The 20,323-nt window shown below is 40.9% G+C and overlaps 1 protein-coding gene and 1 pseudogene across 2 annotated transcripts in view; one reads left to right on the forward strand and one right to left on the reverse strand.

Moving 5' to 3' along the window:
* Positions 1-20,323, reverse strand: part of GAS2 (growth arrest specific 2) — a 119,676-nt gene that overhangs the window by 6,133 nt on the left and 93,220 nt on the right. The gene's annotated exons all lie outside the window — the stretch shown is intronic.
* LOC130829429 (hsc70-interacting protein-like) lies at positions 1,970-3,223 on the forward strand (annotated as a pseudogene).

Below are 20,323 nucleotides of genomic sequence, written 5' to 3' on the forward strand. Positions count from 1 at the left end.
GGAAGAAAATTTTTTTTTTTTCTTTCCAGTTATTGGAGAGACAGACTGGAATCACATTATGTGTAGTTATTAAGAATTTAATGCAAGAAAAAGTATGTATTTTTCTTCTTGGGCACATTAATTAGTCATTAAAATCAGAATTACATCAACTCACTTTTTGTTGACAAGGCACAGCTAATATTTATGTATGGATCACAGAAAATCATATGTTTTACTAAATGAAAGAAAATGGTCACATAGGAGAGCCAGAAAATACTATGGATTTATTGGTAATGTATTTGTTTTTAAGGTGACCAGGCTGTGTGGAGCTATATTATACATACCAAAAAACAAGCAAAGTACCACCAACAAAAATAACTAACTAACAGGAAATGTTTTTTAGATAAGCAGAATTTAAAGTTAAGTGCTTCATGTCCATATTTGATAGCGTCATTTCATTAATTCCCCAGCACAGATCTCCTTGCATGTTCACATCTGTCCTAAATCATAATTCCTATGAAATGCTTCAGGTGTCACCAGATGTGTCAGGAAAACACTGACACATCTCTTTCATTCTGAGTTGGGTCTTGTGTCTGTGAACTTGAAAACCCAGGGAAGCAGGAGTGTCTGTCGAGTGCTCTGAATGCCAATGTCATTAGACCCGGAGATGTGAAAGCTTTCCAGCAGGATGCCCTCATCATCTCTCACACTTCACTAATCCACCCTCCACTCCAGTGCCAGAGTGATCTTTGTAAGAGGAAAATCTGATCAGACTACTGCCTTGCAATGGACCTGTGAGAGGTTCTCCATTGTCTGCAGTGTTTCTCAGCCATTTTTAGTTCCGGTCCACCTGAGGAATATGACATTCTCATCAGCACAAAAGTCCATGGCAGAGATTCTGGGAAAGCAAGGGTGTGAGCGTGCAAGCATGCATAGGCACGTGTGCTTGTGTGTGTAGGGATGGGGCAGAATCTGCATCTCTAGGGTGAGCAAAAGCATACATAATTGAAAGAAACAATTTGCCAGTGATTCTGATATCTCATCCCCTACCTCTGTCCCTCTCCTGCCCCCATGAGAACAACTAGCCTGAGACACCAAGACATTTTACAGTCCAGTTATTATTCCTTTCCCATTTTCTTTCTTGTTATGCCTTAATGACCACATACTGTTGTGCACGTTGTACACTGCACAACTATGCAGCTATACTGTGGCCTTACTTCTCTGTGCCCATGACCACCTTTCAAATTATTTACCCAACAAATATTCTGTACTCCTTAGAATCCCCTGAAAGTTTCATGCCTTTCTGCATGCAGAGAATTATTCCACATTCTACCAGGTGAATTAAAGCGAGTCTCTTCCATTGCCCATTCAACAAATATTTGTTGAGTGCCAGACAAGGTTATTCCTTGCTAAATTTTATGCCCTGAGAGCCTAGGACAGTGGAAAGTACGCAGTAGGCACTCAGTAAATGATTGTTAAATGGATGAATGAAGAATGTACACCTACTAATGCTCCACCCAGGCATCACTGCCTTTATGGAATATTTTTACACACTCTGATCTTTAGATTACCTTCTTTGGACCTTGAGATCTTCCTGTACAGACCTCAAGCAAAGTACCTACAATACTAAGTTGCCTTATTTCTTGTCCATCTTTCTGACCTCTCTAAAGGGTCACATCCTATTCAGCTTTGTATGTAAAATATCACATATAGAAAGATAAGAAAAGGGAAAAGATGAAATGCTTTGTCTTTAGAAGGAAGAGTCTTTTTTTTTTTTTTTTGGCACACGGGCTTAGTTGCTCCGCGGCATGTGGGATTTTCCTGGAGCTGGGATCGAACCCGTGACCTCTGCATTGTCAGGCGGATTCTTAACCACTGCGCCACCTAGGAAGCCCCAGGAAGAGTCTTAAAAACAAACAAAAACCAAAAACAAACAAGCAAAAACCAAGATGTGAATGATAACCCACATCAACCATTGCTTAAAGAATTCTTTTGAGAGAGACAGATTTTGGGTCAGAGAATGAAGCTTCAACAGGGATCATATTTTAAAAGGGGAGATTATACTGCGAATCAATAGAGCAATGGACAGGAGAGAGAGAAAGGAGAGGGGGAAAGAAGGAGAGAAGAAATTGTCGTCCACGGTCACACTGAGCTAGTGCCGCGCCCACCACCTCCCGCCGCCTCCGGACCATGGACCCCGGCAAAGTGAGTGAGCTTCAAGCCTTCATGAAAATGTGCAAGCAGGACCCGAGCATTCTGCACACCGAGGAAACACGCTTCCTGAGGGAGTGGGTGGAGAGCATGGGGGCTAAAATACCACCTGCTACTCATAAAACTAAATTGGAAGAAAATACCAAGGAAGGAAAAACAGTAAGAAGGCGGAGGAAAACATAAAAACCATCAAGTGAGGAAAGTGATCTAGAAATTGACAATGAAGGTGTGATTGAACCAGACAGTGACGCCCCTCAAGAAATAGGAGATGAAAATGTAGAGGTAACTCAGGAGATGATGGATCAGGCAAATGATAAAAAAGTGGCTGCCACTGATGCCCTAAATGATGGTGAACTCCAGAAAGCCACTCACTTGTTCACAGACACCATCAAGCTAAAGCCTCGTTTGGCCATTCTGTGTGCCAAGAGGGCCAGTGTCTTCATCAAATTACAGAAGCCAAAGGCTGCCACTCGAGACTGTGACAGAGCTACTGAAATAAATCCTGATTCAGCTCAGCCATACAAGTGGCGAGGGAAAGCACACAGACTGCTGGGCCATTGGGAAGAAGCTGCCCGTGACCTTGCCCTTGCCTGTAAGCTGGATTATGATGAAGATGCTAGTGCGATGCTGCAAGAAGCTCAGCCAAGGGCCCAGAAAACTGCTGGACACTGGAGAAAGTATGAGCAAAAACGTGAAGAGCGAGAGATCAAAGAAAGACTAGAAAAGGTTAAGAAGGCTCGGGCAGAACAGGAGAGAGCCCTGAGGGAGGAAGAAGCCAGAGGACAATCTGGAGCTCAGTATGGCTCTTTTCCAGGCGGCTTTCCTGGAGGAATGCCTGGAATGGGAGGGGGCATGGCTGGAATGGCAGGAATGCCTGGGCTCAATGAAATGCCAGAGGTTCTTGCAGCCATGCAGGATCCAGGCCTTCCAGCATGTGGCCCAGAACCTGGCAAGTAAGTCAAAATATCAGAGCAACCCAAAGGTTATGAATCTCATCAGTAAATTGTCGGCCACATTTGGAGGTCAAGCATAAAGCCCTTCTGACAAATAAAGCCCCTGCTGAAGGAAAAGCAACCTAGATCACCTAATGGATGTTGCAGTAATACAAACCAGGGTAGCTCTGACCTTCTCATGAAGAAAGCTGGGGTGCTTTGAAGATGAGCCCTACCCCTCTGCCCCAGATGCAGCTGAAACATTTTACAGTGGTTTGCCATTAGGGTATTCATTCAGATAATGTTTTCCTACTAGAAATTAAAAACTTTAAACAATTTAAAAAAAGTATCCTGAATGAATCCAGAAGTAAGTATATTATTCTCTTCATTATCTCCCTTCACAAATTCTCATAACATCAGGAATGCATATTTTTAAAAATATTGTTCACGATAGTAACAAACCACTTGAGAAAATTTTCACCCTCTCCTCTTCCTCTTTCAATGCTTGTGTTTGGGGTCACTCTCGTGAAGCCCTTCCCCACTTAACTGACCACAGGGGCTCCTATTTCTGCCCAATCTGTGAACTGCCCTCCACTGGAGCCATCCGTCTAAGAGGCATCTCTGACACTGACTGACGGGAGGAGACCACCCACCCAAATTTAGATCAGTTTGGCTTCCAGGGACATCATATGCTTCCTAACATGTCCTTGTCAACCCTATTCACAGTGTGTTTTTATAAGCCATCATAACTTGAGTGAAAATATTGTTTTTAGAATGCAGTCATCTGCTCTCCAGAGAAAGTGTTAAATTAATTTATAGGACAACAGACTCTGTCATCATCCACTATTATACTGAAATGGCATACGCTGAAAATTGGGCAACTGGGAATTCAGCTCTCTGCCTAAGGTACCCTGGCACCTGGAGGAGTACGATGGCAGGTGTTCAATTCCCTAGTTGAAAGGCTGAAACCTGCATTTTCAAGATAAGCGATGAGGTCACCTCTGAATAGGGCAACGGAGGCTCTGGTGATCACAGGTGACATGTGAAGGCTCCTTTTTGTCACAGGTTAGGGATTCATCTCAACCTCTAGCTATTTGAAATTATAAAGGGTTAAATACTACCTAAATAAACAAGCTCCTGGAATCATTGCTTTATTGTTTACAAAGAATTTTTCATATTTATTGTCTTGTTTTCATCAAACTAATTGTCCTTTTGTTTCTTATGCCCTTTTCTGAGATAACACTTCAGAGATTTGAACAATAGTCACCAGAGCAGAATCTACCATCTGTTTTGTCTTTATCACACTGCCTAGGTATGGTTACCACTAACCAGCTGTACAACCCTGAGACGTTTATTTAGTCTCTCTGTGCTTCAGTTTCTCATCTGTAAAATGATTATAATTTAGAGTTTTTTGGATAAAGATATGAATACAGGTAAGGGTTTAGCCACGTTGCCTGGGGTGTCCTACTCAATAGCAACCTGACATTACTGTAATTATTACTAAAAGAATAACACTGTCATTGCAGTGATGATGCTACACTTCTTATGGATTTTATTTCAGTTACTTCTTGTAGCCACTCTAAGTGGCTTGCATTATTATCAACATTTACAGATGAGAAAATGATACCTCACAAAGGTGAAGTAAATTGCCCAAAGTCACTTAGCTAGGAAGTGACAGAGTTTAGATTTGAACTTGAGTTTCTCTGACCTCAAAGGCAATACTCAGTACCACTTAACCATACATCCTAAGGGGTTTCACCAGCAGTCATGGCTGTCCGAGTTCTTACCTACACTCTTCCCATGGACACCACCGCTTTTCTTTAGGAATACATGTTGTCATTTTATGATGTCTCCATTGATGATCATATCACCCTGCTCTCAACGTACCCAGACCCAGAACAAAAAAAGTTACTTAATACATGCTTGGAAGAACTTATTTAAATTTGAACCTGATTGTTTAACCCATACAAAAATACTGAAAATTAGGTACACCCAGAGTGCTTCACTCTGGGCCCCATACTCTGAAAGGAAGCTGTAGAGCAGACATCTCTGACAGCCTACAAAATACTTTCACTTAAATCATTTCATTTTGTTATCACACCTGTCCAGTGGTTTGGCAGGTTAATATTACTGTTCCCGTTGCATGAATGGAGAAAAAGAGAGGTTAGGTGGGTAGCTCACGGACACACAGCAAGAACACAAACCTAGTCTCCTGATCCCCAGTTTTGACTTGTCTTCAACAATAAATAATACAGCAGGGGGAATGTAACCCTCAAACCCTCACTTGAAGGGTGAACTGTCGCAGTGTCCTAAATGGTGAGAGCCAGTCCTCCAGCATGAACAGGGCCTTGAATCCGAAACCTTCTGGCTGTTGAGGCAGGCTGGCCAGAAAACAATTCCTGGCCTGCTCTGTTGTTTCCCTCTGGAGGAGTAAAAAGTTTAATTCCCATGCTCAATGTAGACAAATGACTCTCAGTAGCTTCTTTCTGGAAGCAGACATGAGAAGAGCAGCTAGCAGATGAATGTAACCATTGACTGGCAAAAACTTCCCTTTGCATCTGCCTGGAAATATGTGTAGGAGTCCTTACTGCCAACGGTCTGTCAGTTCTCATCTCCTCGTTATGTAAGGCCTCCGTTTTCCCAGTTCTGCACCAAATGAAATTAAGAAGCCTTAGCCGCAATCTAATTACCAGTCCATGGCACCATTTCAGACAGGGAAGGCGAAGTTATGATAAATATTTAACAGAACACTCAGCATAGTGAAAGCAACGAGCTGGAAAATGCTGGTGCTGGAAAGAGAACAGTTGTCTAGAGGAAGGATTTGTAGCTGGTATATACCCGACTGAAGCTAGAATTCATCCACCTCAAAGATGCAACAACTATTCAAGAAGGGGAGCTGAGCTCCAAGAGGCAACGAAAGCCCAGCCCTTCCACTAATCAAACAAGGCTATGTTTGTCTGACTCAATCTGAACTCCATTCTCTTCTAAGTACTGATAACAAAACCCAGCAGCCTGGAATCAATACTGGGAGAGCCAGAGGTTAACATTTCCTGGCAGTGATGCACACCAATGGTTTCCAACCTAGTGTCTTCCAGGTCCTGAAAGTAACAACAGTGTCTGGAATCCAGACACTGGAAAAAATGACTACTTTGCCACTGTTTCTACTGTATCTTTAGTATATTGCTAGACTCATTAAAATGGAAAACAAAGTATTACTAAATATATTCAGATCTTTTATACTGACAAAATATTTGAAAACATGAGCTTCCTTTCTCTCAAAGCTCCCTTCAAATGAAAGGCAAGGAATAAAGATGTTATAAAGCCACCAGGGCAAAGGGAAATTGAGAGGATATAAAAGTAGACAAGAAAGGTCAAAGGCATTTTTAGAGGATGGAAAAAAGGTAAATGAGTCATAACTGACTAAAGGTAGAGAGAGCTGAAACTGAAAACCTGCAGTGACAGCTGACAAAAGGAAGCAAGTCAGATCATGCCTCGAAACTACAGGAAACTCAGGTTTTAAAATCATCGGGTGGGGGAGAAACGTAGCTGAGAAAAAGGAGAAATGGCCGAAAATCAGTATGAGGATCAGTTAGCCCCCACATTTACTGCACCGCACTCCAGACTTGCTATGCCTGTGACCATCCCCATGGTACCAACGCCCACATCATCACAGCAGGAGACTGAAGGTTTCTTTTTGTAGAAGTGGAATCAGAGATGCTTCAGACTAGGAGATGACTCAGGCCCAGGATGCAGAGATGGAGAGATACATGATAAGGCAAATCCAGCAAAGTGTTCATTGGAGAACCAGATGGTGGTCCTATGGGTGTTGACTTCTCTCTGTTTGAAATTTTTTCACAGTAAAATGTTAGAGGAAAAATTCATCCCAGATCCAAATCTAGTGTGTTCTCACCATCTGCACTGCTATCTCCCTCGTCCCAAGGTTCCTTCATCTCACCTGGATTACCGCAATAACCTTCCAACTGCTTTTCCTGCTCCTGCTCTGCCCCTCGGTACGGCCTCAACAGAGAAACTAAAGAGGTCTTGGTCAAACAGAAGTCACCTTGGGCCACAACCCCACTCAAAACCCTGCCTGGCTCCCCATTTCACCGGAAACACACTACAGAGTCCTTCCAGCGGCCTCCAAGTTCCTGCGTGACCTGGACTCCTGTTAACCTCTCTGACTTTACATGCTACCACTGAGTCCTTTATATGCTCTGATGAAGCCATGTTGGCCTCCTTGCTATTTCACAGCCACTCTAGGGCCACTCCAGGCATGCTCTTGACTTGGTATTCCTTCTGTCTAGAAAAATTTTCTCCTAGACAGCTGGAGAGCTAACTCTGCACCTCTTTCATACCCTTGCTCATCTCCCGTCTCCTCAATGAGCCTACCCTAACCAGTCTTAAAACTGCAGTCTGTGATCCCGGCACTCCCAGCCTGCCTTACACTGCATTAGTTTTCCTTTCCCACCCCAGCAGGACATTTATCACTTTCTAGCAAGCTCTATAACTTACATGTTTATTATGTTTATTGTTCTAGCAAGCTCTATAATTTATATATTTATTATGTTTATTGTTTAGACAGTAGAATCTATCCCAACTAGGGTTGCCAGGTTTATCATATAAACATACAGGACACCCAGGTAAGTCTGAATTTCAAATAAGCAACGAACACTCTTTCAGTATAAGTATGTCCCCTGTAATATTTAGAACATAGTCATACTAAAAGGTATCTGTTATTTATCTGAAATTCAAATGGAACTGAGCATCCTGCATTTAATCTGGCAACCCTGCACACACACAAGCACACTTACAGGAATATAAAGTCCTCAAGGAAGCCAGGTATTATCTGTTTTGTTCTCTGATGTATCCTCAACTCCCAGAACACTGCATGTTTTGGAGTGTATGTTGAGTAAATATGTGTTGGATGAACGAATGATTACATTTTCTCAGGATGCGCTCTAAGAAAAGGGAGTGATCCCCAGAAGACACGTGATCCAAGAAATAGGGAACCCAACATGAAAGCAAGTTTAAAAAGTCTCAGATGACACTGTGAGGCCAGTCTGGGGGAGGGGGACACACGTGGAGGGGCCAGAAATGAAACCGGCAGATGAACTGGTACTGCTGCCTGGGACACCATCATTGTGACGGGCTTCACAGTTCTCTCAGGGGATCTGGTAGGGGTTCTCAGTCATACTTAGGACAAAAAGTAGGACGGTATTGACTTTAAGGGAAGCAAAAGTGGTTGCAAAAGGGAAAGGTAACCGTGGCACACTGCAATATTTACATGACCATTAGAAAGTAAATACTGAATACAGTACTGATTTGACCAACATTATGGTACCACTGATGATGCTTGGTGAATAGGAGGAAGGGAAATGTATAAGTGTGATGGGGTCAGGAGGAAGCATAAGATTGCTAAATCGTCATCTTTCTGTTCTTGCTACCTTGGGTGTATAAGTAGACCATAGAAAATGTCTAAAATTTAAAAACTAAGGAAGAGGAGCATAATGACGTAACTTAGAAATTTGGAGACAAATGAAAGAAGAAACAGCTTCCAGAGGTGAAACGAGCTGCTTCTAGGGAGAATTCAGAAGAAAGAGTGGTAAAGGGTACAAACGAATGGGGCAGGTTTACTGTTTTTGGTCATAAATCTTACAGCACCATTTTATTAACTATGCTTACAAAAATTAAAATTTAATTTAAAACCCTCAGTTCTGCTACTTAAGGAAACAAAACTAAAAAGGAAAAATAGAATTTCTAAAACATAAACATAAGAAAAATATATATTTCATTATCCACAAAATTATTTTATTGTTATGAAAACTTTATTCTTCTTTTCCAAACTCACTGGCAGGCTCTGATATACTTCACTCTATAAGGATGCAATTTTACTTGAAATCACTGCAAATGTAATGATGATCTTTCTTCCCCTTTGGCATACTTCAGGAGCAGTAGATAATGGAAGAGTATTCAGACCTGAGGTCCAACCTGGCTACCTAATCTCAAATATTTACTAACATTTTAATAGGACTTTTTGGTTTACAAAATTCTTTATACCACCATTTCATTTGATCCCCGAATGTTATGTTAAAAGTTATTTTAATATTATACATATTTGGATTTCTCCCAACTTTAAACAAAAACATCACCATATCCTCAGATAAGATGGTGATATGAACTTTGGAAGGCAAAGCTTTGCTATTTGCAGTGTTTCCCTATAGTTTGTTTTATCCTCCCCTTTTCTTTCTGACTGTTAAACAATTATAACTGTGCAATTAGAAGCCTCAGCACTTCTCTTCTAGAAACTTTCTTTCCAGGATCATGATTCCTAGTTCTTCCTATTTCTCCCTCCACTCTAAAGAAATGCCAGTCACTGTGTTTGCTGTAACCCTCATTGGCTCCAAAAGCCTTCTCTGAAGCACAAAGTGTTGCTTTTCCTCTCAGTTTTTCATGCTATTTAAACAGTTCAAGAGCATAGAAGAAAAATATACACCAATCTCACTAATCAATATATATGTAAAAATATTACTTTTGTATATGGCTTTAAAAAAAAACTTGTCTTTATCTCCCACACAGTTACACTCTTTGCTCCATCTTTTAAATAGATTATGCTATTCTAAACTCAAAAATTTCTCTTTACTGAATATTCTCTTTCCAGACTTCATTTTCCAATATGAGGAGGTGAAGTTTGGAGCTCACTTCCAAATTAGTCAGTCTTCCTAAAGACCAACTGCAGAACAGTTAAACAATTCATCACTCACTGTGTCTATCCATCCTTGCTTCAGGGACTGGTCACATGTTCACTTATAAATGAGACTACTGTTCCATGGGGCCACCCAAAAGTCCCCACAGGGAGGATGACACACAGCCTCTTGATAAAAGCCATACATAACTAATACCCAAGGAAATAATCACCTGAAACAGCTCACATTCACCGTTTTCAGACAAGAACTTCTAAAGCTTGTATGTTGATTTTCTTTGCTCTTAAGTTCACTTTTGACTGCAAGAATTCAGGAATCTCTTTTTCTATCAAACTTTACATGAAAGTTTTCACCCATCCATCTTTTCTTTTTATATTTCCATAATTTTACACCTCTATCCCCATTACCATGTCTTTTCTTCCTTTAATCATTGTTAGAGGTATGTTGTTTGTCTAACTAGGGCCTGGCTGGAGCAGTGAAATACGAGGGTGGGGCAAAAATTATCCGCACTCTGGTTATAGTAAAACTTCGGTTAAAAGTATAGCCAGAGTGCAGGTAATTTTTGACTCACCTTCATACTTTCCTTCTGGTTTAGTCCATCTCTCTTAAATAATGTGAATTTTCTCATCACAAAATCCACAGAACAATTCCTCAGTCATGTGGGTTCCTTGGCCACTTCCTTTCCTCTCCTCAGCAACTCACTGCACATGATGACATGTTCGTGTTTGTACAAGTATCCTCACATATTTCAGGAACCTACCTGCATGGCTATACCTCTTCACGTCAATGAGAAATCGTGGTTTTTCTGATAAACACATTCCTGTGTCCTTTTATTCTAAGTCAAATTATGATGTTGAAGAAACAACGATATCCACTTCTCAGTGACTAGTCTTCCTAACGACGTGTTTTAAATTCAACTAAGCCTCCAGTAATGTGTGTGCTAATGCAAGGGCCTGAGATACAGGCTCTGTCCCTAGCTTGCTAATAAAAATATCATTGCTGCAGACAGCTTGAAGCCATCCCCTTCTCTGCAGTGTAGGTCTAAGAGAGGCAAAGCCATCAATGCTGTAATTCACTCTGATCCTGCTCCTTCCTTCTTCTGTCTTAAATGTTCTCTTCTGTTTGTTCTAGTATCTTTTAAGGTCACTCAGAGCTCTTTTTTGTCACTTTGTGATTCATGCCCCCTGGCATCTAACCAGCTTATGTAGCAACATCAAAACCAAAAATTTTGTAATTAATGTTAGTCACATCGGTGGCCTTCAGAAATGGATACTCCATATTTTGCCCATTAAGTAGTTATTAAAAGCATGACTGAGGGCTTGAAGACCTTAGCACTGAGGGCTACAAGCTGAGATGCACTTTCCATCTACATCAACCTGGCAGCGGTCTTTGAAGTGTGACGTCTTCAAATAAGGCCCTCCTCTCCCCTCTTTGCCTAGTTCTCCAATTAGAGAACTCTCCCTGCCCTCTATACCTTTACAAGCTCTTTGTGCAACTTCATAAAACTCCATAAACCAGTCTCAGCACCTTCACCATCTATTCATTCTTAACTCTCAAACCTACCACCCTGTCTCCCTGTCTCTCCTATACCCTAAGAGGTCTTCAGGAAGGGGATTTAATCTTGCCTGACCTATCATTTTTTTCTGTCTATTTGAGTTTTTTATTCTAACACAATTTTAATTATCTCACACATAACTTTGTCGAGCTTGTTCTGATAAAGGTTTGCAAAGGATGTTATGAAAGCGGAGGTATTGGAGATACCTTCAGCCTAGTCTTGAGGGGTAAGGGTACTTGAACATTTCTTGGAGGAAATGATCTGAGTCTCAAAAAAAAAGTAGGATTTTGCTGGATAAAGAAGGGCTATAAGGGCATCTCAGGCTGAGGGAAAAGCAAATGCAAAGGGACAGAAACATAAAGCAGCACCATCTGAAAGCTGAGTAGTTCACTGTTACCATGGCTACAATGTGAGAGGGATGAGGAGACACTGTTAGGAGATGCAGCTAGTGAGGTAAAGCATGACCAGGAGTAAGATGACCTTGAACTCTATAGACACCAGACAGGGAGGGCCACTGATGGGTTTAAAGCAAGGGATTGGCATGACAAGATTTCTATTGCTCAGACATCTCTGCAGATCCATACAAAAGTCAAGGATTGAAGCAAGAGAGATTGGATAAGAGGTTTTTACAGTATTTAGGAAAGAGGTGAAATGACTGAGACTTGGATTGAGACGAAGAGAAAGGGACAGCATGATTGATCTTTCTGGTGCCTTCTCACCTCCGAGTAACTTCCTAAGTTATCTGTTCCATCCTTGGATGTTAATTTCGCTTTATAAGAGACAACATGAAACTATGAGCATTATGTTTCAACTCCTTATCTTGAAATCTCTGCTAGCCTGGGGTTAGGACACCAGGAGGTCATGGGATTTTAGGATTTGAAAGGGTTTGTTCTTTGGAATGAGCTAGAAGAAACCTCAGTGAGGAGTAAAGGAAACTTTGGGGAATGTCTCAGAGCACATGGCTTTGGACAGGGAACAAGCAGAACAGACTCAAAACAAGACAGATAGCTGATAAGCCAGCCCACACTAAGAAGTTAGGAAGTTGCCAAGCTCAATAGGCTTTAATTTCTGTTATCTCTCAAATCAGTTCCATACTTTCTCACTCCCAGCAACCATTATCAGATCTTTGTTCTCTTTCTTGAATACACAATAATTGCTTTTAGTAGCTCTGCCCTTGTTCTCAGGGCCACTGCACACACTAGTACGAGATCAAACCTACTGTGCACTAAGAAATCTTTAATACACACATTCTAGTTTATTTAAAACATGGCCTGAGCTCAACTTTTTAGGCTTCTCCCCATATATACTTACCTTACATAGGCATTAGCCAAACTATATCACTTACTGTTTCCTGAATACTGTCATTTTCTTTGAATAGGATACGTTCTCCCTGATGACATAATAGAAAATCATCCCAAATCTGCTTCTTAACTGGATGCTTTCATGGCTTTCATACTTTCCTATCTCCAAATCAGATGTCATTTGTCCCTCCTTTGAATTGCCCTCTTGAAATTTTTTTAAGTTATAATGACTTATTTGCCTTATCTATTGTACAGTGCTTAATGTGAACAGAATCTCACTCAACATTTTATCTTTCACATCGCCAACTAGATCCTTTGCACTCTTTATTCTTCCTTTCAAAAGATATATACTAAGCAACTACTGTGTGGCAAATAATATATTAACCACTGGGGAGAGCATATGGAATAAATCCAACACATCCCTGCCTGCATGAAGCTTAGAGTCTACTGAGGAAACAGACATTGAACCAATAAACGTAAATATGATGAGTGCCATGAAGGATCATTCCAGGGGGCGATTTCCCCAGTGGTTCTGCGGTTAAGACTTCACCTTCCAGTGCAGGGGCTGTGGGTTCCATCCCTGGCTAGGGTGCTAAGATCCCACATGCCTCGCAGCCAAGAAACATAAACAATAGAAGCAATATTGTAACAAATTCAAAAAGACTTCAAAAATGGTCCACATCAAAAAGAAAAAAAATCTTAAAAATAAAAAAGGATCCTTCTAGGGAGCTAAGGGATCAAAAATTATGTTCTGAAAGTCAATTTAGGTTAACGAACTCAGCAGCCATTCTCAATCCCCTTCTTTGTTTTTCCTTCTTTGCTAGAGACTGAGAAATAGAAAAACCCACTTTCTCAGCTTTTCTTGCAGTGAGGGTGACTATATAACCCTACTGGCCAGCAAGTGGTGAGAATATCTCCAAAAGGAAGCCATGATCAGCACCACTTCTTCCACCTTCCTCCTTTTTTTTTTTAAGCTCTTTATTGGAATATAATTGCTTTACACTGTTGTGCCAATTTTTGCTGTACAACAAAGTGTATCAGCTGTATTTATACATATATCCCAATATCCCCTCCCTATCCCAGCCCTCTAAGTCATCGCCCATCATCGAGTTGCTTTCCCTGTGTTATGCAGCAGCTTCCTACTAGCTAGCTATTTTACATTTGGTAGTGTGTATATGTCAATGCTACTCTCTCATTTCATCCCAGCTTCCCCTTCACCACCCTCCCCCATGTCCTCAAGTCCATTTTCTACATCTGCATCTTTATTCTTGCCCTGTCACTGGGTTCATCAGTACCATATTTTTTAGATTCCATATATATGAGTTAGCATATGGTATTTGTTTTTCTCTTTCTGGCTTACTTCACCTTCCTCCTGTCTTAAACTCAGACCCAATGTCCCCATCCATCTTACAACCACAGGGAAGAAACGTGAACATGGAAGCCAACACACTTAGGGCAGCAGAGCAGAAGATGGAAAAAGCCCATGTCCTTAGTGGGATCATTATGTCGGTGAATGAGCAGCCGTGGTAATCTCTGAACCTCACTGTCTATGAAAGTTAAGCCACCATCAACACATTTCTGTTGTTACATGTCATCAAATGCAATCCAAATGCATCCAAAGGAAAACTAACAGTATTGGAAAGTCCAAGAAGGCTGCCTGGAAGATGAACCCTTTGTGCTAACCCTTGAAAGATGTGTATGCGTTAATCTGTCAAAGGAAGCTGGGGGCAGCAGTAGACAGAGAACATTTTAGATATAGGAATCAAGTTGGTCCCTAATGTGGGGCACTCGACTCACTGAAGATGTTACAGTGTATGTGGTGATGACAGTGCAGAAAACAAAGGGAATAGCGTCATTATACTAGCCTGAAGAACCGGGCAGGAGCCCTGTAGAGCCATTTAAGGATTCTGGTCTCTAACTTCAGTGAAGAGGCTTTTACAAACTCTGAGGGGGAAATAATGTGTTTGCATTTTTACAAGCTCACTCTAGCTGTGCTGTGATGACTACCTAGAAAGGAGGACAGAATAGATGTCACAGACCAGTTTGGAAGCTGCTGCAGTGGTCCGGGTTGAAGATGGTTGCCTGCGTTAGTGGGGTGTGCCTGCTAGAATATTTCTCATAGTGTCCCAGATACCTCATTCTCACCTCACTCCCCGCTGCCCCAGGATTGATGTTGTCTTCTTCCCAGAATGCACCATGGATTCACAGGTGGGAATCATGACATGATGTAAGGGAGGTGAAATGGGGAGGGTATACATTCCCCATCTGGCAGAGGAGAAAAGTGAGACAGAAGGCAAACTGTCCTGCCAAACCTTTCATCCCTTTAGAGCAACTTCCAGGACAGGCTCTGAGGTCCATGCTTGTATATCACGCCAAGTTAGAAAACACTTTGTCATAATTAATGTGTTATCATCAACCTTCACTCTAAACTGTCTCTCATTTTGTAACTCAGCATAAAACTGAGTTATAAATATAGGTAAAACATATTTCAGAGGTACAACATATCTTTTCTGCTATTTAATTTCATAGTATGTAAGAAGGTATAGTTTTTTTAGTCTAGGGGCCATCATATAGCTCCGGACGTAGAATTTTTCTCTACTTTGGCTGATCGATTATTGACTAGCAGTTGATTTTCTAAAAGCATCTCTGTCACATTAGTGTCATTCCCAATAAAATGATACCCAAAAGGGCCATGTTCTTCTCCATCTATCACAATAATCATCAAAATAACTACATAAACCTTTATTTAACTTGTTTCTCCACCACGACTTTAATCTATTTTGGGAAAACAGGCTAACCAGCATTCTCTCTCTAGTGACTAGCATGATCCCAGCACAGAGAATTTACTAAAAATATCTATTAAACATTAACCAATAATTATTGAGCAATTACTAATTAATAGACACTGTGCTAAGAACTTTAAACGCAACATCTATTTTCATATTAATCTTATGAAGTAGATATAACTACTCTCTCCAGTTTAGAGTTGAAGAAAACAGAACCTAGAGATGTTAAGTTATTTAATCACAAAATTTAGGATGTGGCAGAGCTGGATTCAAACTCAGACCACTTATTAATATATGATATTGCCTTTCTTGAATATATGAGTGAGTGAATAAATCAATGACTAGATTGATTGAATTTTCTGACAGTTCGCCAGGCATCATACCATCTGTTTCCAACTAGTACAAACCCTAGACTTAACTAAAAAGTATGAAAAACACCTATTCATATGTAATTACCATCACGTGCTTTCACATTCATGTTTCTCAACCCAGGGGACATTTGGCAATTTCTGGAGATATTTTTGCTTTTCACAACTAGGAAGGGGAGTTGCCCTGGCATCTAGTGGGTAGAGGCCACAGATGCTTCTAAACCTACAATGCACAGGACGGCCCCCCACAACAGGAAATTGGCTGGCCCACTATGTCAATTGTGCCAAATTTGAGAAACCTTGTTCTATATCACATGACTGTTCATATGAAGTCATATTGAAATCATACTGAAACCACCCTTGTTAAAAAAAACAAACAAAACACTTTCCTATAGGAATAATAAGAGTGATAATAGAGGACACGTGGTGGCAACATTCCTTTTTCTTGTAGGTCAGCAGTGCCTTGCTAAAATACAGAGCTGAGGAGGAAATGTACACCATAGAGAAAGGTACACCTTAGAGACAGACAAAGCCCCAGGACCGGTAACCGATTCCACTTGGGCCAGCAGCTATCAACTACTACATACTTGAAAAGGGAAGGGAAACAAATTCCCACAGACACATCTCAACATTATTTAACATTTGTTTCAAAATGATTAACAAGGCACCAAGCTGTTTTCCAACCCTGAATACCGGTAAATGAAAGGAACACATAGCAAAATTGCAGTTGTTAAATCTAGGCACTAGGTGGCAGCAGCACATAAGTGCGTGGGTTCATCCCTGAAGAAAAATTGTGCTGCATTGTTTAAATTCTCTTGGAACAAAAGAAGTAAACATGCTTTTCCCCAACATTTCTCACTATTGCCTTGTATCTCTTTTATTGGACTTAAAATTATTAAGCTGCTTTTTTTTTCTGAGTAAATCTTTTTCTTGAATATTTGTTTCTCTGTGTAACAAATATTTAGTGTGCATGTGTGTACGTATATGTGCAATTATGTATATTATATGAACATAAATTGCATATATTCTATGTAATTATATAAATTACACATATGCCATTTATAATAATACTGATGGTGAACATAATCCAACAATATTTGTCACTTTCTGTTGAGCATTTCATCACACTCAATACTTTTAACAATCTTATGAGGAAAGTATTAGCTTTTTCCTTTTGTAGTTTAATTGCCAAGGATCAGAGGGATCAAACAGCTTGGCCACAGTAACACAGCCTCATGAGCTACAGAAGTGGGATTTCATGTTATACATTTCAGAGAGCCCAAAGTCAGCTAGCTTTTTGAGACCAAGGAGCTTCTCAATTTCTATTCTTCCTTACCAAACACAGATAAATGCTACAAATGTATCAGTTGTAAGAACATGTGCCCATTTCATGGTGTTAAGGAAAAATAATTCATATGGGAAAATGAAGGCAATTACTGGGATGCATGTTAAAATGCAGATTACTAGGCCCTACCCCAGACTAATTAAATCAGAATTTCTCATGAAGGGTATTTTTCTTAAAGGTCTTCAGGTGATACTAATATACAGCTATTGTTGAGAATTCACAGGGTAGTGACCACGAGAGTCAAATTTTGAGTAGTTGGCGAGGCCTTTTCTTACTTTTTGATAAGTCCTCAAAGAACTGAAAATGCCAGAATAGCTATGGAGAAAGTTATGAAGGTGATGTTTGCCACTGAAGGAGACACAAGTTCGCAGCCCACCAATGCCATTAATGTCCCACTCAATTGTGTTCTGTTCCTTTTGTGATCAATTTTGTGACTTCAGTGACAGAGGCAGGAACCTATTGATATTTTTGTCTATTTCCACAAACAGCATTTCCATGCAAGGCCAACATTCATAGAAGCTAGTGGTCAATACAGTTAGAATCATTTCTGTCCTACATCACTGATAATCATCTAGGGTCTCAGCAAAATGTCCAAGATACATCTCGAGATGAGATTTATTATTAACACTAACTCTGAATTACTGTAATTGAACACAGATCCTTGCACATAATGAACAAATGATAACCTTTTCCTGTATGAGTAAGTGTACAAGTGGACTTAGAGTGACTTATTAAGCGATGAGATCCGTGGCTGATCTTATTGGTTAATCTTCAAAAACCCCCCTCAATGCTACTTAGTTATCTCTACCAGTATTTCTATCTAGCCAACTGTTTAAAAAATAAAGATGGACATTGACAGTTCAGATAAAGTCCCCTTTTTCCATTTTTTAAAAAACTCAACAGATGTAAATACAGATCTGAATTCAGAAATGCAGGTCTGACGAGCTTTGTGATTGTTTTAACATAACTATGAAGTCTAATTAGGAACACTTTAAACTATTCTGAAGTGGCTTGCCTTTGGGAAGATGAGTGGGGTTTTTGTTGTTGTTCTGGTTTGCCTCCGTTTTTAACCAAAGCTTCCCATGAAATACTAAGTCATTCTGCGAGACTTATTCAAGAAGTCTGACTCTTATGTACTCATTATCTTCAGAATCCATTCAGATCACTGCATATAACTCATAGCCAATTTCATCATGAAAGCAATTCCTGGATGTGCTAACATGTTGACATATTCCAGAATTATAATGCCAATTCCCACATAAAGGTAAAACCATCTATGTTAATTGTCTGCTTCTCTGTATTGCCATTTATATTCCCGTAGACTCATCATCCTGAAGAGTGGCGCTCAGGAGGCTAACCACTCTTCCAATGAAGGTGGCATAACAGCCAGTACTTTGAATGGCAGAGAGCTCAGAGCAAAAACTTCAAGTGCTGCAATGAAGCAACAAAAGTAAAGGTGGAGACACACTTAGCAGAGTCCCCAAAGAACCTTCTAATCCATAGAAAGTGTCAAGGCACAGCGGTGGAGGAGACTGGGGCATTCATTCCCTGATTCCCAAGACATCAGTGAAGTCCCTTAATCAGCATGAATATTGTTCTGTTCTGTATGTAATATTGTTCTTAAATATTAAGCAGCTGGTGATTCAGTGCCATCTGGCAGCTCTGAATCAGCAGGAATGTGTCAGGAGTAAGGAAAGACAGTTTCCAACGAGGATACCATGTCAGGGTGAATCAGAGAGGCTGCGTATGTGAGAGAGGACAGAATACCCACCCACCCAGGATTAACAGGAAAAGAGGGGGTGGGAGGGCACTAGATGCCTTGTGCCACTGACCTTCTTTGTCCACACAGCCTGCAAGGATGTCCTTTCTGAGTGTGTGGCTCGTTTGGCTTTTTCTTTTCTCCCCATCAGCAAGGATGTTGTGAAGTGTGAGTCTGTGATACACAGCGTAGGTTGGACTTAGACGATGAAACAGCCACAACTCACGCAGGCCAAACAAGCTGTCCTTGGCATTCAGAATTATGAAGAGGAAGCATTTAGAGTGTGATAGAAGAATTTTAGAGTTTTTTCTATCCCCGCCCCCCGCCCCCCCTCCCCCCCCCCCCCTTTCTGTTCTCCAAGAGTGAGGATGTCCTCGCAATTTAGCCACAGGCTTTTTGCCTGGGTCGGATTACCTAGAGGCTTCAGTGGCCAGGCCAGATAAGACATATGGTCTGCAAATGACTGACCCGTGATCTCAGACCTTACAGTCAGAGCCCACAACTAGTTGAGAAGGAGTGTCAAGACAGATGTCTCAGAAATGAAGGTTAAATGCCCTCCTGGCAGAGTAGAGATGGAAGATAGGCAGAGGACCTAGAGCCCTTATGAGAATATGTGTGCAGGGCTGGGTTTGATGCCCAGGCCTAGTGGAGGAAGGGCAGAGCCAGTCTCAAGTGCACCCAGAGAGTGAGGCCAAGGTGGTGAAGAGCCTAGCAAGCCCCAGCTGTGAGAAGGGCTGAATGGACTCCTCCGAGCGATCAGCTGCCGCTTACATTTTAAGCAATTTCTACTATATTCCAGGCTCTTCATGCAACAATACAGAAGACGGACATTTCTATATCCATTCTGTAGATAAGGAAGCTTAGGTTCACTGAAAGGCAGTGACTTGCAAGACAGCACTGTCCGTGTAAGGCAGAGCCGGCGAGGGGAAGTCTTGGTTTGGTGGTGAGGAGTACAAATGATCTAAGCTACAAGGTACCTTACAGATCAGCATCCAATACCTTCCTTTTCACAGATGGTGACGAGGACCCTTTAACAAGACCATGACTTACTCAAGCTGGTTTTGCCCAGATCAGTTAAGTCTTATCTCTTTTGGATCTTCAAACAGTGCTACCCAATTGGTTTTCAACTAAGGAACTGTCTTACTTTATTCTTCTTTTAAACCCTCATGTTTTCATGGAATGAGATAACTTTTGATAACCATCCTGTAAGTGATTATGTGCCTGTTACTGAGCTAGCTATCCTCTCTAGCTCTCACAATGAATCTGCCAGAGATCTCATTAATCCCCTACATGTAGAGGAGAAAATTCATTCTCACAGTAGTTGCATGACTTACTCAAAGTGACCAAACAGCATCAGGGCTCCAGCTTATATTTTATTCTAAAATC

This window comes from Hippopotamus amphibius, chromosome 9 (assembly GCF_030028045.1).
Source record: "Hippopotamus amphibius kiboko isolate mHipAmp2 chromosome 9, mHipAmp2.hap2, whole genome shotgun sequence".
Classification (NCBI taxonomy): Eukaryota; Metazoa; Chordata; class Mammalia; order Artiodactyla; family Hippopotamidae; genus Hippopotamus; species Hippopotamus amphibius.